Source organism: Chiloscyllium plagiosum, unplaced genomic scaffold (assembly GCF_037043375.1).
Source record: "Chiloscyllium plagiosum isolate Xiang-an unplaced genomic scaffold, Cpla_swu_hap1 HiC_scaffold_18, whole genome shotgun sequence".
Lineage (NCBI taxonomy): Eukaryota > Metazoa > Chordata > Chondrichthyes > Orectolobiformes > Hemiscylliidae > Chiloscyllium > Chiloscyllium plagiosum.
Genome location: NW_028270156.1, coordinates 99,381,237 through 99,404,732, shown reverse-complemented (window position 1 = coordinate 99,404,732; position 23,496 = coordinate 99,381,237). Strand labels below are relative to the sequence as shown.

General features: G+C 47.7%; 1 long non-coding RNA gene and 1 pseudogene across 1 annotated transcript; one reads left to right on the top strand and one right to left on the bottom strand.

The window, feature by feature from the left end:
• Nucleotides 1-2,465: 2,465 nt before the first annotated feature.
• Nucleotides 2,466-13,435, bottom strand: LOC148147111 (cyclic AMP-responsive element-binding protein 1 pseudogene; annotated as a pseudogene).
• A 216-nt stretch (nt 13,436-13,651) lies between these two features.
• Nucleotides 13,652-23,217, top strand: LOC148147110 (uncharacterized). The gene is made up of 4 exons (XR_015760052.1): nt 13,652-13,710; nt 16,429-16,562; nt 19,402-19,492; nt 22,764-23,217. It is a non-coding gene; the product is annotated as an uncharacterized LOC148147110 (long non-coding RNA).
• The last annotated feature ends 279 nt before the right edge of the window (nt 23,218-23,496 follow it).

The window sequence follows — 23,496 nt, the reverse complement described above, 5'->3', positions numbered from 1 at the left end:
TACCAGAGAGGGCTGCACATGCGTCCCGCTGAACTTTGCCCCCAACAAAGCTGGCGGCTGCACGGGTCCAGTGAATCGTTGCCCCGAATAAAGATGGTGGTGCTTACTCGAATCAATCGCTGGATGAGGCATTTTCCCGTTTACTGCAAAAACGGGACTGAGTTTCAAATTTGTATTTTCGATGTGCACCAAATGTCTGTAAACCCTCTCAACCCATACCGACACCATTTCCCTCCCGCTTCCTGCTGTTTATTTCTATCTTTACCAACAGCTCTCCATCCACACATCCCGAACAGACCGCGAGGATGATCAAGTGGTCTAGTCTAGTCCCGCCCCTCATTCACCCTGATTGGTCGGAGGACCAACTGTGCGCCAGGTCCTCCAGCTCTGTCCCTGCCTTTCCATTGGTCCGCCGCTGACATCAATCACCCGGGGCGCATTGTTGGCTGGAGCATGCGGATTGCTTCGTGGCTTTTGTTGCTGTTCATGAGTTACAAAAATGACCACAGCATCTCAAAACCCCCTGATGAAGAAGCAGCAAACCTAGTGCTTCCAAATAATCCTGTTGACCAATAGCCTGGTGTTCTGTGAATTTTACTTTTATCCATCCCAATCCAACACCAACACCTCCAAGTCACGAATGAGGGAGGGATGTATAACCTAAGATCTAGGAACAGTAGAAGGCCGTCCTGCCCTTCGAGCCTGCTCTGCCATTCAATAAGATCATGGCTGATCATTTCGTGGACACAGAACCATTTACCCACGTTCTCACCGTGTTCATTAATTAATTACATTTTTAAAAATCTAACCTAGTTTTAAAAACGTTTTCTGAACGAGCACCAACTACTTCCCTGGGCAGTGAATTCCATAGAGGTCAAGAAGTTCCTTGTCAATTCAGTCTTAAATTTGCTGCCTCTCGTCTTGCGGTGATGCCCTCTTGTCCTAGCTTCACCTGCCAATGGAAACAGCTCTCTACTTCTATTTTATCCATTCCATTCATTATTTTATATGTTTTCATTCTTCTGAATTCCAATGAATATAATCCCAATCTACTCAGTCACTGTTAAGCTGAACCTCTCAACTCTGGAATCAACCTAGTTAACCTCCTCTGCACCCCCTCTAGTGCCAGTACATCCTTTCTCAAGTAAGGAGACAAAAACTACATGCAGTACGCCAGGTGTGGCCTCACCAACACCCAAATACAGCTGAAACAAAACCTCTGCTTTTAAACATAATCCCTTCAGCAATGAAGGACAAAATTCCATTTGCTTTCTGAACTGATTATTGTATCTGGTGACCAACCTTCATGTAGAAGGATGCTTAGGTCACTCTGCAGAGCAAATAATGCAACTTTTTAACATTCAAGTGATTTTTTTAAAAATGTTACGACAACCAAAGAGTATAAACTTTATATTTACAAACATTCTATTTCATTTTACAGACCATTACCCACTCACTCCATGTATCTATGTTCCTCTGCAAAGTTTCACAGTCCTCCGCTCACTTTGTTCCGCTAATCATCTTAGTGTCACATGCAAACGTTGACACCCTACATGTGGTTCCAACTCCAAATCATCTGTATCAGTTGTAAATAATTGCAGTCACAACACCGATCCCTGAGGCACACTAATTGTCAATGATTGCCAGCCAGAATAATGCTCATTTATCCCCACACTTTGCTTCCTATTAGTCAACCAATCTTCTATCCATGCTAATACTCTGCCGGTAACGCCACGCACCCTTATATTATGCAACAGCCTCTTGCACAGCACCTTGTTGATGGTCTTTTGGCAATCCAGGTACACCGCATCCACTAGGTCCCCGTTGTCTACCTTACTTGAAAAGTCTTCATAGAATTCAAAAAGATTGGTCAAGCATGACCTGCCCCTCATGCTGTGTCTGTACAATGGGACAATTTCTATCGAGATTCTCTATTATTTCTTCCTTGATAATAGACCCAAGCATCTTTTCCACTACAGGAGAATAAAGTAACTGGTACATAATTCCCCACTTTTTGTCTACCTCCTTTTAAAAACATTGGTGTCACTTTTGCTGTTTTGCAGTCTGCTGGGACTGCCACAGGCTCCAGTGAATTTTGGAAAATTACTGCCAGTGAATTTGCTATTTTTCCTAGCATCTCTTTTAGTACCCTGGGATGCATTCCATCAAGGTGAGGAGACTATTCTATCGTTAGCTCAATTACCTCAAAACAGTCTAAAGCTAGCTGTTCTGTAATAATGATAGTTTCCAAATCCTCACCTACCTTTGTCTCTTTGCTAGTTACTGGAAAGATATTAGTATCCTCCACTGTGATATCCCATAACTAAATGCTTCTTCTCATTTTCCAAAGGACCAACATTTACTTTAGCCATTCTTTTCTCGTTATATATATTTATATAAACTTTTCCTTTCTGTCTTTGTAATCTGTGCTAGTTTATTTTTCTCATGTTCTATATTACTTTTCTTTATAGCTCCTGTGGCTTTCGGTTGACCTTTAACATTTTCCCAGTTCTAGTTTCATGCTGTTTTTGGCCACTTTGTCCGACTTCTCTTTCAACTTGATTTTCCAGAACAGCAACCCAATTCTCCAAGCATTTCACATACTATTTCTTCTTGCAATGGTACTCTCGAGCTGCTTCCCTGTTTCTCATGAGGCAGACCTCACGTTAACGAGTGGTTTCTTCAGCATTCTGGGGCTGGCTTTGCAGGACTGGTGAAGATGCCATAACCATTCCCTGGTCAGCAGTGGAGTTAGGAGTTGTGCGGATCTGATAGGTTTGGACATCTCCAGCAGCATCTTGAACAAGCATTTGGCTGCCCGGCACAAAGATTTGCGGTCCATCAGAGCTCTGTGCATACTGTATAATGGCTGCTCCAACCTTGGCTGTCGCTGTATTGGTCATTGTTCATGTGTGGAGTCCTTGCATTTAATCTGTACCATTGTTGGCCAGCTGAATTGCTTCCCCCTGTGTCATAGCAATGTATTGTCCACTGCTAACCTGATAGATGGGTGTCTGCATCATCGTTGTAGTAATGGTTGAGACAGTCTCTTCTTCTGATTTCTCCTCATCGATTTCTTGGCACACTGGGGGGATCAGAAGAAAGTTCATTCAGGATTTTCCTGTATGAAGGCCGTCTCGATAGAATTTCTCTACGTTTCTGAGAGTCAGTCGTGCTATCCACAGATTCCTGGGAGTCTTCATTTTAAAGTATAGTAGAAATCTGAGCAGTCTGAACTTGAGGGGACTGCGTGACTGAGGACTGAGCTGCTTGGATAACTACTTGGACTTGAACAGTCTGCCCATTCGGCAATTGCACTAAAGTTACTGCTGGACTTGTTGTTCATTGGATCCCAGGCATGGTTTCCTGCATGATCACATGATATATTAATGATCTGGATGAAGGGATGGGGGCATTCCAACGAAGTTTGCTGATGATACGAAGTTAGGCAAGTAGTACTAAGGAAGTGGGGAGGCTGCAGAAGGATCTAGACAGTTTGGGAGAGTGGTCCAGGAAATGGCTGATGGAATTTGTGAGAAGTGATTTTGGTTTGAACTTTAAGATGTGCCTGAACCACAGAAAAGACAAAGCTTGTGTTTCCTTTAGAAACCACAGAAAAGACAAAGCTTGTGTTTCCTTTAGAACATTTTATATACTCAAAAGTAGATGTGCAAAGCTTGTGTTTCCTTTAGAACATTTTAACATTTTATATATTTAAAAGTAGAATAGTGTCTAACAATTCAAGCTGCAAAGTAAGAACAAACAGGCCCTTGATTGATGAACACAGACAGGGAAGAATGAGACCTTGGCTGATAAGACTGAGGATAGCGAAACGACTCGAGAAGACATCAGTTACAAATTAATGCAGAAAACATCTGCTGATAAGACCCTAGACAGACAAAGAAGAATAGGTCTTTGACTAATGAGACTACGGGGTGAGAAAAACAACAACTCTAGAGACTCTGAAGACATTTGTTGCGGACTTTGAGATAAGGGTGAAAATTGGAGTATCGTGACAGTTTAGGAATGTGAACCTTATAGCTCATTAGAGCCAGGAAGGGGAGGGTCTGGAGACATTTGTTACAGACTTTAAAATAATGATTTCTTTTAAAATGTGAACCTCGTGGCTCCTTGGAGCTATAGAGGGGAGGAGCTTATACTGTATTTAAACGAGAACTTTGTAAGCCTCAGCGCGCCTTTTCTTTAAGGGTGCCCGACTCTGCAGACTTGACTTGTTAATAAAACTTTGTTTTCCTGAATTTGTCTAGAGCGATTATTGAGAAGCGATTTTCGTTTCTAACAACTTGGGGGCTCGTCATCCGGGATCAACACTCCGGCCGCAAGGGGAGTTGAGGAAGGATATCGGAGAAGGTGCACCCTGCTGAGTTCAGCAGTCCCTGATTCCTTGCTTGTCGCCCCGCGCGGCTTGAGCGAGTGATATCCGGGAGGCTCAGGAAAACAAAGGAGGGGTGTACCCGAGGCAGTGGGGACGGTTAACGATCGAGTAATTTCGGTGCACCGAACCCAGGTAAGACAAAACTTGCGGGGACCGTGTTTCCGGAGGACTGGGTACCTACGGGGTGCCTGTGGATTTTTTTTCTACAGAGACGTGGGACTCAGGAATCTGGAGACCGGGGCTCGCCTGTGAGGGATTTTGCAGAGACCGTGTTTGAGGAGGAACGTGTACCTACGGGGTGCCTGTGATTTGTGTCACAGAGACGTAGGACACAGGAATCCAAAGACCGGGGGTGCCTGCAAAGGAACCTGGGCGATCACGGGACTGAAGGTCCGGGAATTGGCTACATTGTGATAGATTATCACGGGAAAAATACGAAGTCCTCGGAAATGGGAAATAAGGGATCTAAGGTGATTAAGGGAAAGGTAGGCTTAAACAGGGACAATGACACATACCCCGGGGTACCTGACGATAGTCCGTTAGGGAGAATGCTAAATAATTGGGATCAGGCTGGAAGAAAGGGAAAATCTAAAAGGAAGATGGTAAAATACTGTCAAAAGTGGTCCCAGAAACCTATTCAGGGCGACTCAGTGTGGTGGCCTAGATTCGGTACTGACGAAGACTGGGTCCGGCAAGCCCTCATTTTATATGTCAATTCAAAACCTGATGTTAATCTGGAAGAAAGTGATTATGCCCTTTGTTGGCTGCCGGTTACGATATCTTGTCAAATGCAGGTAACTAATAAAGACTCGAAAGGGCAGAAAGAATGGGACCCTTTAGATCACTTACCGCCGCCCTACGTGACCCCGTCTGCCCCACAGAATGTTCCTTCGGGTGACGACGATTCAGGGGAAGGGGAAGAAGATGGGGAGGAATCACAAACTACCTCAGGGGTACAGACCAGATCTCAAGCTGAAAAGGGTCACAGACAAAACCCTGTCTCGATTGCAAGAATGAATCCACTCCGGGAAGTGCCCATGGGGGGCGAGGAAGGAAGGACGGGATATGTGAACGTTCCCTTGACGAGTACTGAAGTACGGAATTTCAGGAGGGAGATGAAGGGTCTACTAGAGGACCCCATGGGACTTGCTGAACAATTGGATCAGTTCCTGGGTCCGAATACTTACACGTGGGAAGAGATGTGTTCCATCATGAAAACATTGTTCTCTAGCCAGGAGCGTCAGATGATACGACAAGCTGCGCTCTTGGTCTGGGAGAGAGAGGGGGGAGAAGGAGGGGAGCAGAAGTTTCCCCTCACCGACCCCGAGTGGGATAAGAACACGGAGGGAGGACGGCGCAACATGAGAGACATGCGGGAATATTGGATAAAAGGAATAAGACACGCAGCCCCAAAGGGGCACAATTTTACCAAGGCCTTTGGTAATCATCAAAACCCGGAGGAAACCCCTACGGACTTCCTAGACAGGATTAGGAAGAATGTGCAGCAGTTTGCTGGGGTGGACTCGGGAGCCGAAAGATCAAGTATAATCCAAATACCCCCCGGCACCCGAGCAGGAGGAAAAGTTATGGGGGTATCTGGAATTGGAGGACAGAAATTACAAGTCCCAGTGGTAGAGGACGTGGAAATTGGATATGAAAACAGAACTACTAAACGAGACCTCCTTCTACTGCCATCGGCGGGATTTAATTTGTTAGGAAGAGACTTGCAGGTCAAACTAGGGATCGGAACGGTACCAAGTAACGGGGAAATGGTGGTAAGGTTGTTCGCCCTCACCGAAGATGATGATCAACAAATAGACCCGGAAGTTTGGTACCGAGAGGGGAACAGAGGGGGTCTAAACATCAAACCTCTCCAAATCACCATGTTACCAGGAAGAGGCCCGGTAAGAAGGAAACAATACCCGATTGCTATGGAAGGACGGGAGGGGTTACAACCTGTGATAGAAAGATTAATCACAGATGGACTACTGGAGGAATGCATGTCCCCTTTCAATACTCCAATACTCCCTGTGAGGAAGCCGGACGGGACATATAGGCTGGTGCAAGACCTGCGGGGGTTGAATGAAGTAGTCCAGGCTAGATACCCGGTGGTACCTAATCCCTACACGTTAATGAGTAAAATTCCCCCCGAACATGAATGGTTCAGCGTAATAGATCTGAAGGATGCTTTTTGGAGTTGCCCCCTTGACGAAGAAAGTCGGAACCTTTTTGCCTTTGAATGGGAGAATCCCTTCACAGGACGAAAGCGACAGTTAAGATGGACGGTCTTGCCGCAGGGATTCACGGAGTCACCCAATTTGTTTGGACAAATACTGGAGCAGATCTTAGAAGGATTTCAATGTAACGCGGAGAATCAATTGCTCCAATATGTCGATGATCTCTTACTCTCAGGACCAAGAGACGAGGAGGTACGAGCAGACACCGTTGCCCTGTTGAACTTCCTGGGGAAACAGGGTCTACGCGTCTCCAGGACAAAACTCCAGTTTGTGGAGCGAGAAGTAAGATATCTGGGCCATCAAGTCAGTAAGGGGCACCGCCGTATCACGCCAGAACGAATATCAGGAATTACGGGTATGCCAATACCCAGGACGAAGAAGGAAGTCAGGCAATTCCTGGGACTAGTAGGGTATTGCCGGATATGGATTGAAAGTTACACCACTTTAGTAAAATTTTTGTACGACAAACTGGGACAAGAAGGACAAAAGGTGGACTGGTCAGATGAGGAGGAGCAGCGATTTAATATTATTAAAAATAAACTGATTCGAGCTCCGGTATTGGCTTTACCCACCCTGAAGGAACCGTTCCAGTTATATGTTAATAGCGCCGGCGGAATTGCCCAGGGTGTGCTCACTCAGCTGCGGGCAGGGAAACGACAGCCGGTTGCATTTTTGTCAAAAATGTTAGACCCTGTGTCACGTGGATGGCCGACCTGTATACAGGCAGTGGCAGCTACGGCAATGTTAGTAGAAGAGGCCCGAAAACTTACCTTTGGAGGAAGGATCACAGTATACTCCCCACATTCGGTTAGTGCCATACTGGCTCAGAAGGCTCACCGCTGGTTAACAGACTCTCGCATCCAAAAGTATGAGACGATTTTGATGACCGGGAACGATCTCAATTTTGCAAAAGATCTCAGTTGCAACCCAGCCCAGTTTCTGTACGGACGTCCTGCAGACGGGGAACAGGAGCATGATTGTGTGGAATTTGTGGACTTGCAGACCAAAAGCCGAGAGGACCTGCAAGAAGCCCCGCTGGGTGAGGGACAGGAACTGTATATCGACGGGTCCTCCCGGTGCATCAGTGGAGTACGATACAGTGGCTATGCTGTTATAGATGGTGCAACGAAACGGACGATTGAGTCTGGACGACTGCCCGGGAAGTGGTCAGCCCAATCCTGTGAGTTGTACGCCCTCCAGAGGGCCCTGAAGCTGTTGGAAGGGAAAGTGGGGACCATATATACTGACTCAAAGTATGCATACGGAGTCGTTCATACTTTCGGGAAAATCTGGAAAGAGCGAGGATTGATAACTTCCCGGGGAAAGGAATTAGCTCACGAACAAATGATCAGCCTAACGTTGGAAGCCCTGGCGTTACCTACGGAACTTGCAGTAGTCCATGTACCCGGTCACCAGAAGGGGTCGACACCGGAAGCGGTGGGAAACCGGCTGGCAGACGAGGAAGCCAAGCGGGCAGCGGTCGAAAAATCCGTCCAATTGTTAACGTTAATACCGTTGAGGGAGGGCCTCGCTAAACAACCCGTCTTCACCCAGGGGGAGATTGATAAAATGGATCAATTGGGTGCCCGGCTAGATACTAACGGGAAGTGGACGGTTCCTGATGGGAGACAAGTACTGAACAAACAGATCACCCGGGGTATTCTGCACCGATTACACCATCAGACCCACTGGGGGGTGCAAGCCATGTGTGACACAATCCTGAGAGACTATGTATGCAGGGGGATATACACATTAGCCCAACAAGAGGTAGTCGGATGCCCCACTTGCCGGCGTATTAATCAGAAAGCCATGCGTACTATGCCAGCTGGTGGTCAGCCCCTAGCGATTAGGCCATTTCAGAGGATCCAAGTTGACTTTACAGAATTACCCCCAGTACAGAGATGGAAATATCTGCTAGTAATAGTAGACCATTTCACTCACTGGGTAGAGGCTTTCCCAACTGCCAAAGACGATGCACCAACCGTGGCCCGACTGTTGTTAGAGAACATAATCCCGAGATATGGCATAATGGAATCTATTGACTCCGATTGCGGGACGCATTTTATTTCTAAGCTACACCATTTGATCTGTAATGCCCTGGGCATCCAATGGAAATTCCACACACCCTGGCATCCTCAGAGTTCGGGTCGAGTTGAGAGAATGAATGGCACGCTCAAGACCCAATTGACTAAGCTGATGCTAGAAACTAAGTTACCCTGGCCAAAGTGTCTGCCCATTGCCCTAATGAGGATACGTACGGCACCTCGCCGAGATGTCGGGGTTTCCCCCTATGAAATGCTCTTCGGATTACCGTATTGGAGTAAGGTTGATGGATGTCCCACTCTACAAGGGGGGGATGTATTTATCCGAACCTATTTACTGGCCTTATCCCGTTCTTTTGCAGAACTCCGAAGGAAAGGTCTCCTGGCTCAGACTCCGCCGCTCGACTTCCTCCTGCATAAGGTGGAGCCCGGAGATTGGATACTTGTTAAGACCTGGAAGGCCGAAAAGCTCCAGCCGCGGTGGGAAGGACCGTTCCTGGTTCTGTTAACAACTGAGGCAGCTGTTCGAATGAAAGAAAAAGGGTGGGTCCACGCATCAAGGATAAAGGGGCCCGTTCCGCCTGAAGAAGAAAGCACCTGGACATGCGAGCAAGGGGACAAGCCGTTGGTGGTAAAACTGAAAAGACAGCACTAATGAACTCTACTTGGACTGTATTGGTGGTGATATTGATCAGTTTACTCCTGTATGTGGGGGAGGGTGAGGGGAGATGTGACAAATGTCGAACTACAGTAAGACTTGGGATTCGAATCTATTCGGGATCATTTGTGTCCCATTCCTATGTGGACGATAGGTGTTATGATGTGAGTGCACGCCATGAATGTTGGGAGGATGGGAGACCCTATTATCAGGTATATAATAAAGGATACGGTGGCAAAATCCATGGATGCCCTATAAATGACCGCTGGGTGTGTATTAGCAAAACTGGGAGGCGGGACCTATCCTCCGTGTTGCTCAGGGAGCAGGTTGACAGAGTCAAGGAGACCAAGATACAGATCCCTGATCGGGGGTTGGGGAAAGAGCAAGACCGACAGGGAACGGTCGTGCTCCCTAAAGTGCCATCTGTATACGAAGAGGTAGAAGGACAGATTAAACTCCCTGATGTTACACAAAACCTGTTTATTGATCTCACCTCTAGAATAGCCACTGTTTTAAATGTTAGCAATTGCTGGGTCTGTGGGGGGCCGCATATGTCGGAACAATGGCCGTGGACTGGTCAAAGCTTAGACATAGGGGAATTGCTGCAAACCACTTGGACTCGTGACAACGACAGAAAAAGCCAGGGGTGGAGACTGACAAACAGCCCTGAGGGCCAGTTCTGTATTGAAGGCAAGGGGACCGTGAAGGTAGGGGTTAGCCCCTGTCAGAATATATTGGATGCAACCACGCGAGTATGGTGGCCTGAGAATATTGCTTGGTACATTGCAAACCGAGATCATCAAAATTGCATTCGGTTACGTTCTGATTCCTCCTCTTACGAGCTCAATGCTGACCCTTCCGATGGCATGAAAAGAGTGTGGAGCGGTGGTTGTCAGGGGAATCAATGCTGGAATAATCCTGTCCAGACTCTGCCACGGGGTCAACAATCCGAATACTGGAATTGCAGTGGTCCTGGTCCTTATGAGGGCGTCCCTGGGGTAAAGGAGTTGTGGTATGACGTTGTGAGGCAGGGAGGGCCTGCTCCAGATGGCCTATTTTGGATATGCGGTAATCAGGCATATTCCAAGCTGCCCATGGGATGGGCTGGGGTATGCTTCCTGGGTCTAATACGACCTGCGTTCTTCCTATTACCCCGGGAGGAAGGCGATGATTTGGGAGTTAAACTCTTTGACTCCCTGCGTAGGTCGCCAAGGGATATCCAAGTCGGTGATTGGGGGGATGAGTGGCCACCGGCCCGGATTATTGAATACTATGGGCCGGCTACTTGGGCACAGGACGGATCATGGGGATATCGTACTCCTATCTATATGCTAAATCGAATTATCAGACTCCAAGCAGTCGTAGAGGTCATTACTAACCGGACTGCCCTGGCCCTAGAACTGTTGGCTCAGCAGCAGGATCAGATGAAGGCTGCTATATATCAAAACCGACTTGCCTTGGATTATCTGTTGGCCTCGGAGGGGGGTGTGTGCGGGAAGTTTAACCTGACAAACTGCTGTCTAGAAATTGACGATAATGGTAAAGCGGTTTTGAAAATTTCCGATGAAATTCGGAGATTGGCCCATGTGCCAGTACAATCTTGGCGTCCTCTTAGTGGCATCGGATGGTGGGATGGTCTCCTAGGTGGTAGCTGGTGGCGCACGGCGTTGCTGGTGGTTGGGGGCGGCATGATTCTTCTTCTCGTATTACCCTGCCTAACTCCCTGTATTCAGTTTTTAATTCAGAAAAATATTTCCCGACTCCAGGCAGTGGTGGTTCCACAACATGGGACGCGGGAACTTAAAGTGATGTTATTGCGAAAGACCTAGGATTTCCCGGGCCCTTGAAAAGGGGGGTTTATCTTGGTCAGGCACATCTTAAAGAAAGAAAAGGGTGGAATTGTGAGAAGTGATTTTGGTTTGAACTTTAAGATGTGCCTGAACCACAGAAAAGACAAAGCTTGTGTTTCCTTTAGAAACCACAGAAAAGACAAAGCTTGTGTTTCCTTTAGAACATTTTATATACTCAAAAGTAGATGTGCAAAGCTTGTGTTTCCTTTAGAACATTTTAACATTTTATATATTTAAAAGTAGAATAGTGTCTAACAATTCAAGCTGCAAAGTAAGAACAAACAGGCCCTTGATTGATGAACACAGACAGGGAAGAATGAGACCTTGGCTGATAAGACTGAGGATAGCGAAACGACTCGAGAAGACATCAGTTACAAATTAATGCAGAAAACATCTGCTGATAAGACCCTAGACAGACAAAGAAGAATAGGTCTTTGACTAATGAGACTACGGGGTGAGAAAAACAACAACTCTAGAGACTCTGAAGACATTTGTTGCGGACTTTGAGATAAGGGTGAAAATTGGAGTATCGTGACAGTTTAGGAATGTGAACCTTATAGCTCATTAGAGCCAGGAAGGGGAGGGTCTGGAGACATTTGTTACAGACTTTAAAATAATGATTTCTTTTAAAATGTGAACCTCGTGGCTCCTTGGAGCTATAGAGGGGAGGAGCTTATACTGTATTTAAACGAGAACTTTGTAAGCCTCAGCGTGCCTTTTCTTTAAGGGTGCCCGACTCTGCAGACTTGACTTGTTAATAAAACTTTGTTTTCCTGAATTTGTCTAGAGCGATTATTGAGAAGCGATTTTCGTTTCTAACAGAATTCAACGTGAGCAAATGCGAGGTCTTGCACTTTGGAAAAATGAATACGAACATGGACTACTTTCTAAACGGTGAGAAAATTCATAAAGCCAAAGTACAAAGGGATCTGGGAGTGCTAGTCGAGGATTCTCTAAAGGTAAACATGCAGGTTGAATCCGTGATTAAGAAAGCGAATGTGATGTTGTCATTTATCTCAAGAGGGTTGGAAGAGAAAAACAGCGATGTGCTACTGGGACTTTAAAAAGCTCTGGTTAGGACCCATTTGGAGTACTGTGTCCAGTTTTGATCCCCACACCTCAGGAAGGGCATACTGGCACGAGAGCGTGTCCAGCGGAGATTCACACGGATGATCCCTGGAATGGTAGGTCTAACATATGAGGAATAGCTGAGGATCCTGGGATTGTATTCATTGGAGTTTAGAAGGTTAAGGGAGATCTATTAGAAACTTACAAGATAATACATGGCTTGGAAAGGGTGGACACTCGGAAATTGTTTCTGTTAGGTGAGGAGACTAGGACCGGTGGGCACTGCCTTAGAATTAGAGGGGATAAATTCAGAACAGAAATGCGGAAACATTTTTTCAGCCAGAGCGTGGGGCCTGTGGAATTCATTGCCATGGAATGCAGTGGAGGCTGGGACGCTAAATGTCTTCAAGGCAGAGATTGATAAATTCTTGATGTCTCAAGGAATTAAGAGCTACGGGGAGAATGTGGGTAAGTGAAGTTGAAATGCCCATCAGCCATAATTAAATGGCGGAGTTGACTTGATGGGCCGAATGGCCTTACTTCCACTCCTATGTCTTATGGTCTTATGGTCTAATTTGATTACTTTCCTCAGATACCCATTGCTGAGTATGCCTTTTCATACAGTCCTTCCATTTCACTGGAATAGACCTTTGTAAAATGTCTTTGAAACTCTTCCACTGCTCATCAACTTCCCACCATAAAATTTTTGTTTCCAGTCTACTTTATCCAGATTCTCTCTTATTCCCTTGTCCCTTAATGTTTCTGTTGCTTAGCTGCTGAGTCGCGCCACAATCAACACTGCAATTGGGAGGAAGGGGCGGAACTGGAGGACAGAGCAGCGTCCGGTCCTCCAAACAGAGTGAGTGAGGAGCGGGACCAATGCATTCTCGGGAGTGAACGCTTCAGCATTGGTCAGAAAGTAAACTGTTTTGCAGGATTGATCATTCTCACGACATAGTGGAGTATTATCCCCTCTCATAAAACAATGTGAGGTTTTAAAGAAATCGTTAAGATGTAAATCTGACAACATAGTTAAGATGTAAATCTGACAATGTACATATTTCCAATCGATTTACACAACTCGAGTAACAAACTTATTTTCAAATTCCCAGAATGATTGGAAATTTACATACCTGGCCGGTATGATTAAGTTGGATGGAAAAATGTATTTGGATATGAACCATCTCAATGACTGTAACTCGACAGAGCAATTGCTAATGTCTAATATTTCTCCCGTGATTCTGTGCAGTTATGAATATTCTCTGCAAACTCACTGATAATCTTCGACGCACGCGCAGTTTGGTTTCTATGAAGGGCATGCGCAGTGTCACATTAACCAGGACACGGCGAGGCTTGGAGCAGCTTTCTCCGGGTGCGGCTACGCTCGGCTTCAGAGAGTGGCGTGTGGGAGACTCACTGGGAGAAAGGAGCGGAGAGAATTCACAAGACGCGGATATAGGTGAAAAAACCCGAAAAAGACCCTCCAGGCCCTGATAAGGAGATGGTGGTCTCTGTCGGGAAAGACCATACAGAACCTCATCACCTCAGGAGATCTCCCACCCACAGCTTCCAACCTCATAGTCCGGGAACCCCGCACTGCCCGGTTCTACCTCCTTCCCAAGATCCACAAGCCTGACCACCCTGGCCGACCCATTGTCTCAGCATGCTCCTGCCCCACTGAACTCATCTCTACCTACCTCGACACTGTCCTATCCCCCCTAGTCCAGGAACTCCCCACATACGTTCGAGACACCACCCACGCCCTCCACCTCCTCCAAGACTTCCGTTTCCCCGGCCCCCAACACCTCATCTTCACCATGGATATCCAATCCCTCTACACCTCCATCCGCCATGACCAGGGCCTCCAAGCCCTCCGTTTTTTCCTCTCCAGACGTTCCCAACAGTACCCCTCCACCGACACTCTCATTCGTTTGGCCGAACTGGTCCTCACCCTTAACAATTTCTCCTTTGAATCCTCCCACTTCCTCCAGACCAAAGGGGTAGCCATGGGCACACGTATGGGCCCCAGCTATGCCTGTCTCTTTGTTGGCTACGTAGAGCAGTTGATCTTCCGTAATTACACCGGCACCACTCCCCACCTCTTCCTCCGCTACATTGATGACTGCATTGGCGCCACCTCGTGCTCCCGCGAGGAGGTTGAGCAATTCATCAACTTCACCAACACATTCCACCCTGACCTTAAATTTACCTGGACCATCTCTGACACCTCCCTCCCCTTCCTGGACCTCTCCATCTCCATCAGTGACGACCGACTTGACACTGACATCTTCTACAAACCCACCGACTCCCACAGCTACCTGGATTACACCTCTTCCCACCCTACCTCTTGCAAAAATGCCATCCCGTATTCCCAATTCCTCCGCCTCCGCCGTATCTGCTCCCAGGAGGAGCGGTTCCACCATAGAACACACCAGGTGGCCTCCTTCTTTAGAGACCGCAATTTCCCTTCCCACGTGGTTAAAGATGCCCTCCAACGCATCTCATCCACATCCCGCACCTCCGCCCTCAGACCCAACCCCTCCAACCGCAACAAGGACAGAACGCCCCTGGTGCTCACCTTCCACCCTACCAACCTTCGCATAAACCAAATCATCCGCCGACATTTCCGCCACCTCCAAACAGACCCCACCACCAGGGATATATTTCCCTCCCCACCCCTCTCCGCCTTCCGCAAAGACCGTTCCCTCCGTGACTACCTGGTCAGGTCCACGCCCCCCTACGACCCACCCTCCCATCCTGGCACTTTCCCCTGCCACCGCAGGAACTGTAAAACCTGCGCCCACACCTCCTCCCTCACCTCCATCCAAGGCCCCAAAGGAGCTTTCCACATCCATCAAAGTTTTACCTGCACATCCACTAATATCATCTATTGTATCCGTTGCTCCCGATGCGGTCTCCTCTACATTGGGGAGACTGGACGCCTCCTAGCAGAGCGCTTTAGGGAACATCTCCGAGACACCCGCACCAATCAACCACATCGCCCAGTGGCTCAACATTTCAACTCCCCCTCCCACTCTGCCGAGGATATGGAGGTGCTGGGCCTCCTCCACCGCCGCTCCCTCACCACCAGACGCCTGGAGGAAGAACGCCTCATCTTCCGCCTCGGAACACTTCAACCCCAGGGCATCAATGTGGATTTTAACAGTTTCCTCATTTCCCCTTCCCCCACCTCATCCTAGCTTCTAACCTCCAGAAACTCGATCCCCTGACCTGTCCGGACTTGTCCGACCTGCCCAGCTCCTTTTCCACCTATCCACTCCACCCTCTCCTCCCTGACCTATCACCTTCATCTCCTTCCCCACTGACCTATTGTACTCTATGCCACTCTGTCCCACCCCCACCCTCCTCTAGCTTATCTCTCCATGCTTCAGGCTTTCTGCCTTTATTCCTGATGAAGGGCTTTTGCCCGAAACGTCGATTTTGCCTGTCCTCGGATGCTGCCTGAATTGCTGTGCTCTTCCAGCACCACTGATCCAGAATCTGTCGGGAAAGCGGCCCAGGGTGACGGCCGCCATTTGTTTGAGGGAAGAGGGAGTGCGGGCCTCAGTGCCGCCATCTTGAGAAGGTCAATGTGCAGGTGGGCGGGGCTATTGGGGTCGAGGACAATTGGAGAAAAGACCCACCTTAGATTACTTCACTAAAGACATGAATGCACCCGGTGGATTTTTCTTAACATCAGCAATTGTTTAATACTCACTCACAGGTTTTTAATTACATCTTTTTTGAAGCATTTAATTCACATTCAATCATTTGCAATGGTGGGATTTGAACCTGTGTCCAGAGCACACTTGCTGAGTTTCTGGATAAATTGTCTCACATAATGTCACTAGGCTATCACTTCGCCTGCTCATAGGTTGAGCGTCCCAGTGCAACATGAATTAAACCCTTTCTTCCTGCACAATTGTTTGATCTTGCACTCTGGTGATATTACTTAGTAACTCTCCATGTGATATCCCTCACTGTGTGGGTCTAATTGTTGCCTCTGTCAGTATCCCTCGCTTTTGCAGCTACTCCAGATCCTGAACAAACAGAATTCTCACTCCAGATAGACGATGGAGACTGGGATGTTCCAGATTTCTGTCGGACTCAGTGCCATTTGACATGAGTAGTCCTCACTGCATCAGTCTAATTTCCCATTCTGTTTATCTGTCTGTAGGTACTCAGGAAGGTCATGACCTAATAGACTTCCCAGCTGCTGGGTGTCTCATCCACCCCTCATTGAAGATGGTTTGTCAGCCAGAGAGACACAGGGCAGGGAGATCTGGAGCCTTCAATAAATCCTGCAGTGAGGTAAGATCACTCATAGTGCAGAGAGCAATGAGAGGGCTCCAAACATCAGCTAAAGGTACATGACATAGCTATAGTGCTGGAAGGGGAGCACAATACAGACACACCCCAGGTTCGGTCACTGCCTTTACTGCAAGTTTTGTTGTACTAAGACAACATCGGGAGTGTCACAGTTATCAGTCTAAGCCTGTGCTGTCTTAGTGAGCATCAGTACAAAAGAGGAGAAATCAGGCCTTCCAGGAGAGGGTGGGAACGCTGTCTGGGAATGTTCCATTCTGTGTTCCCTCTCCCACACAGAATCTATGGCTTGTCTTGTGGATCAGTGTCTTCAATCATTCTAATGCCAAAAACAGTTCCTATCTCGGTACTTTCCTCCCCTCTCACCAATCACTTCATACGTTTGAACCTGCTCCAGTCCAGACGACCAGCCATATCTTTCTAACTTACTTCAGTCTCGACAACATGCTTTGTCACGAGAGTCCACTCCCCCAATAACCCAAGGCCTGTTCCTGTGCTGCATGACACTCAGGCCGAAGTCATCAATGCTGAACAGGTTTCCTGAACTGAATGAGTTGCATTTCCCTGCGTTTGGCCCATGGCCCTTCAAACTTTCTCCCCTCCATGTTCCTGCCCAAATGTCTTTCCATGTTGTAATTGTTCTTGTTTCTCCCATGTGCCATTGGCAGTCCATTCTGTATATGAACCGTCCTCTGTGGAAAATGTTGCCCCTCAGCTCTGTAAGTAAATCTTTGCTCTCGGTCACTCCTCAGGCCTTACCCATTCTGCTGTGGGACACAAACCCTCCCCGGTACATTTGTGGGTGGCACAGTGGTTAGCACTGCTGCCTCACAGCGCCAGAGACCCGTGTTCAATTCCTGCCTCAGGCGACTGACTGTGTGGAGTTTGCATGTTCTCCCCGTTTCTGCGTGGGTTTCCTCCCACAGTCCAAAGATGTGCAGGTCAGGTGAATTGGCCATGTTAAATTGCCCGTAGTGTTAGGTAAGGGTAAATGTAGGGGTATGGGTGGGTTGCACTTCGGCGGGTCAGTGTGGACTTGTTGGGCCGAAGGGCCTGTTTCCACACTGTAATATAATCTAATGTAATCTAATCTAATTACCCATCCTGCTGTGGGTGCAGACTGCCCATCCCGGTGCAGACTGCCCTTTAGGCCTTAACCATCCTGAAGTGGGACACAATCCCTCACCGGTACAGATGGCCCTCAGGCCTTACCCATTCTGCTGTGGGACACAACACCTCCCTGATACAGACTCCCCTTAGGCTTTACCCATCCTGCTGTGGGACTGAACTCCTCCCTGATAAAGTCTAATCTTGAGCCTTGCCCACCCTGCTGTTGGACACAATCCCACTTGGGTACAGTTTTCCCTCTGGCCTTACCCATTCTGCTGTACAACACATTCCATCCCCAGTACAGACTGTCCTCAGACCTTACCCATCTTGCTGTGGGACCGAACCCCTCCCCAGTATAGTCTACCCTTGAGCCTTACCTGTCCTACTTTGGGTCGCATACTCTCCCTGGTACAGAGTACCCTCGGGCCTCACCCTTCCTACCGTGGGACACAACCCCTCCCCGTTATAGACTATTGACTGTCCTTAACCATCCTGCTGTGGGACACAACCCCTCCCTGGAGCAGTCTCCCCTGGGGCCTAACCTATGCTGCTGTGGGACACAACCCGTCCCCAGTACAGACTCCCCTTGGGCCTTACCCATCATGCTGTGGGACACACTCTCCCCTGTACAGATTCCTGTCCGGCCTCACCCACCCTAACGTGGGACACAATGCCTCCCCTGTACAGATTTCCCTCAGACATTATCCATCCCGGGTCCAGACTTGTCCAAGGCCATGCCCATCGAAGTGTGGGACAACACCATTTCCCGGTACAGACACCCCTCGGGCCTTCCCCATCCTGCTGTGGGACACAGCCCCTCCGAGGTACAGACTCCCCTCCGGCCTTACCCATTCTGCTGTGGGACACAACCCCTCCGAGGTACAGACTCCCCTCGGGCCTTCCCCATCCTGCTGTGGGACACAGACCCTCACGGTTCAGACTCCCCCCGGGCCTTCCCCATCCTGCTGTGGGACACAACCCCTCCGAGTACAGACTCCCCCCGGGCCTTCCCCATCCTGCTGTGGGACACAACCCCTGCCCGTTACAGAGTCCCCTCTGGCCTTACCCATCCTGCTGTGGGACACGACCCCTGCCCGTTACAGAGTCCCCTCTGGCCTTACCCATCCTGCTGTGGGACACAACCCCTGCCCGGTACAGACTCCCCTCGGGCCTTACCCATCCTGCTGTGGGACACAACCCCTGCCTGGTACAGACTCCCCTCTGGCCTTACCCATCCTGCTGTGGGACACAACCCCTGCCCGGTAGAGACTCCCCTCGGGCCTTACCCATCCTGCTGTGGGACAGGTTGACAATTGTATTGAATAGTATCCCTCCAGTGTGGAAACAGGCCCTTAGTCCAGCAAGTCCTCACCAACCCACGATACATACCCTGCTCAAAATAGCTTCAAAATACATAGAAACAATGATCACTGAATTGGTTAAAAACTCTGCAGTTACATCGGGCAGTTTAAAAGTCTCGCTGTATTGGTGATATGTTCCTTTTCTTCAAAAAGGTAACATTTTTATTAAAGCAGCAGATGTTCATTGTGAGAGTGTCTCTGTTAAACTAGAAGCTGTTCTGTTCTCTGTGTAACAGGCTGTTGTTGTGTGCGATGGACTGTCACTAACAGTGTAATTGACCTGTGAGTCCTTGATCAGGTTTTCTTTGTCTGTAAATCTAATAATCAGTGAACTATGCATCTGCTCTTCTTAGCGAAAACAAAGAATCATTTCTCAACGAAAAAATGGCACATCACAAAGCTATTTCATGGATTTCTGGCACACACCACCTACCAATGTATCTGGTAAGTCTGTTTCCTGAATAATTCTGAACTCTTTCTGTAACTCTGAAAGTATCTGTATTGCTTGTCAGTTGATTGAGAATTCAGCCTCTTTGTTCTGAGCTGTTGTGATGCAGGCGGTGGCTTCATTCTGTCTCTGCCAAGTTTGTTTTCTCCTTCTGCTGTGATTCTGGGAGATTCCTTTCTGCAGGTGAGAATATTCAGTGACTGAACATTGAATGATTTTGACTCTAACAGAGCAGTGGCCTTGTTTTCAGCTCATTATTCACTTTCCATTTCCTGGTTGTGTTGAATGTTACAGAAACAGACTCTGAGCAATGTTTCCATTCACTTGTATTAGATTCATTGACAGCCACGTGGTCAGTCAGTTTCAGGCCGATGGATCAGTTTCTCTGTCCTATTAGATGGTGGCCACTTGCACAGTTTCCGACGGTTCACCTCAGTGTCAGGCCGTCAGCTGCTGAAACCCTCCATCCAGCATTTGTTCTCTCTCACCATGACTACTCCAATACAGTCCCAGCTCGTTTCCCACATTCTACCTCCGTATACTCACGATCGCCTCAGATTCTACTGTCAGTATCCTTACAGCAAGTCACGTAAGTCATCCACCTCCATTTCACGCTGCTCTACATTACATTCAGTCCAAATATAATTTCAGAATTCCATTCATTGCGTTTAAAAACACCCATGATCTTGTCCTGTCCAAGCATCCAGGTTCCATCAGGTAGGTGGGTGTCCGCGTGGTTGGGTTGGAGCAAGAGCAGGAAACTGAGGATCGTACAGGGGACAAAGATGGGGTTGGATGCGGGATGTTTAAGGAGAGAGAGCTGGTGTATTGTTGGGGATAGCTTCTCAGGGGAGTAGCACAGCGGTAGCCAGGTCTATAATACTCAATGGCCTGAGTTATCGGAAGAGGTTGGACAAGCTGGGACATTTTTCTTCAGAGGACAGGAGACATAAGGGAGATCTTATAGAAATGTATTTGATCATGAGAGGCATGGATAGGGTGAATGCATTCAGTCTTTTTCCCAGGGTTGAAGAATTGAGGACTAGAGGGCATCAGTTTAACGTTAGAGGGGAAAGAATAAAAGGGAACGTTAGTAGCAACTTTTTTACACAGATGCTGATTCTCATACGGAATGAGCTGTCAGTGGAAGTGGCTGAGGCAGGTACATTAACAACATTTAAAAGGCATTTGGACAAATACATGGATAGGAAAGGATTAGAAGGAGATGGGGCATGGGCAGGGAAATGGGGTGACCATAGATGGACATTATGGTTGCCAGGGATCAGTCTGGCCCTTAGGGCCTCTCTCTGTGCTGTAGGACTCTATGACTCTATAACTGACTCTGCTGTAGACCAAGGTCGGGCAAAATCCAAGGGAGCGAAAATGGGAGGAGAAGCACTAGTTGGGGGCATAGACAGGTGTTACTGTGGCTGCGTCTGAGACTGTTGTATCCCTGGTGCCTGGTCAAGGACATCTCTGAGCATTTGCTTGAAATTCTGAATTGGGAGAATGGGAGGCCAGAGGTCATTGCTACCAACGACACGAGTAGAAAGAGGGATGAGATCCTGAGGAGTAAGCACAGGAAGTAGGGAACGACTGAAAAGCAGAACCTTGAGGCTAGTAATCATTGCGTTAACACCAGTCCCTTGTGCTTGTGAGACAAGGAATTGAAAGATAGCAGAGATGAATGCATGGCTGAAGAGCTGGTATAGGGGGAAGAGTTTCAGGATCTTGAATAATTGGGACCTGAACTAGAGGGGAACTGATATCCTCACTGGGAGGCTTGTTCCTGCTACAAGGGAAGGGTTTAACCTAGAATGGCAAGGTCCTGGGAATCACAGCAGCAGGGCAGCACGTGGGGGGTAAGGAAGGTCGGAAGATGTATACGAGTCAATCAGAAAGGAAATACAGAGAAATGAACACCATTGTACGAATGGGCTGATTGTGTTAATTTCAACACAAGGCGCAACATAGTTAAAGTAGATAAGCACAGATCCGATATTGTGGCCATTCCAGAGATTTGGTTCGGAGAAGAATAGGACTGGCTGCTCAATATTCCAGGGTTTTATTGTTTCAGATGAGATGGAGAGGACGGTAAAAGAGGTGGAGGAGTTGCATTACCAATCGGGTGAATGTTATGTCTGCACCCAGGACATACTGGAGGGGCTCGCCCACTGAGGCAACGTGGATAAGAAGGATGCAGTTAATGGGATTATACTATAGGACCCTCAATCTGCCAACGATACCTCGAGGTACAAATATCTTGGCAGAATATCTCGGCAGAGGCAATAACAACAGAGTTCTCAAAGTGTCTTTAACTTCCCCACCATTTGCTGGCACTACTTTAGAGCAAGAGGCTGAGACGGTGCAGAGTTTATTAAGTGTATCCAAGAGGGTTTCTTGAAATAGTAGTGTAAAGGAGGGGTAGGGGCCATAGTGGACCTTATATTGCTGAATGAGCCTGGCCAGGTGACTGACCTTTCAGTGGGAGACCATTTTGGAAACAGTGATCACAACTTAAGTTTTTTTTTAAGGCAGCTATGAATAAATGGGATGTTTCTAAATTGTGGGATTGCAAATGATGTCAGTATTAGGCAGGAGCTAGGGAGTGTTAATTGGGAGGAGCTGTCATCAGACAATGCCACATTGGGCACGTGGGAGTTAGTTAAAGGCTTGCTGATTGGAGTTCACGACCAGCATGTTCCAGTAAGGAGGAGGGATAAGGCTGGTAATGTAAGGGCCCCTTGGATAACAAGGGAGGCTGGGAATTTAGTCAAAAGGGGAAAAAAACAAGCCTATGCAAGGTTTGGGAAGCTAGAATTGGGCATGGCATGTGAGGAACGTAAAAAAACAAAAGCTGGAAGGAACCTGAACCGGGAATGAGCAGAGCAAGGAGGGGCATGCCCTTCGCAAGTAGGGTTAAAGAGCATCCCAAATCGTTCTGGAGATAATTACCCACAAGAGGATGTGAACATGGATTGTTACAGCGCAGTACAGGCCTTTTGGCCCTCAATGTTGCACCGACCTTTGAAAATAATCTGATGCCTATCTAACCTACACCCTTCCAATATTACCCATATGTATGTCCAATGCCCATTTAAATGCCCTTTGCGTCGGCAATTCTACTACTGTTGCAGGCAATTAAGTCACCTCTCGACCTTCTTCTTTCCAACTAAAACAGCCTCCATTCCCTCAGCCTTTCCTTGTAAGACCTTCCTTTCATACCAGGCAATATCCTAGTAAATCTACTCTGCCGTCTTTCCACAGCTTCCACATTACTGTGAAAGAAGTCGGGCCAGTCAAGACTAAAGGAAGGAACTTGTGCTTGAAGTCAGTGGAAGTGGACGAGATCCTAAATAATTACTTTGCATCGGCATTCACCCAGGAAAAGGATATTGTGGATAATGAGATTTGTGTGGAGTATGCTAATGTGCTCGGGTATTTTTGAGGTCGAGAAAGAAGCATTAGATTTCTTGAACAGCATTAAAGTGGATTAATCCCGAGGATCCGACGGTAGCTACCCCAGGTTATTGAGAAAGGCAAGACAGGAGATCTTTGGGGTCTTGGACATGATTTTTGAGTCCTCACTTGCCAGTGTAAAGGTCGCAGAGGACTGGTGAGTAGCTTATGGTGTTCCTCTCTTCAAGAAGGGAAATAGGGACAATCCAGGAAATTATAGCCTGGTGAGTCTCACCTCAGTGGTTGGGAAGCTTTGGACAGAATTTTTACGGATAGGATTTATGCGCATTTGGTAAAAAATGACCTAATTAGAGACAGTCAGCGCAGCGCCATGAGATGCACAGGGTTGACGGTCAAAATGTTTTACCCAGAGTTGAAATATCTTTACGAGAGAATGTGCATTTAAGGTGAGAGGGGGAGAGCTCAAAGGAGATGTGAGGGGTAATGTGTTTTCCACAGAGAGTGGTCGGAATCTGGAACATGTTGCCAGGGATGGTGGAGGAGGCAGAAATGAGAGGGTTGTTTAAGGGGTTTTTGGGTG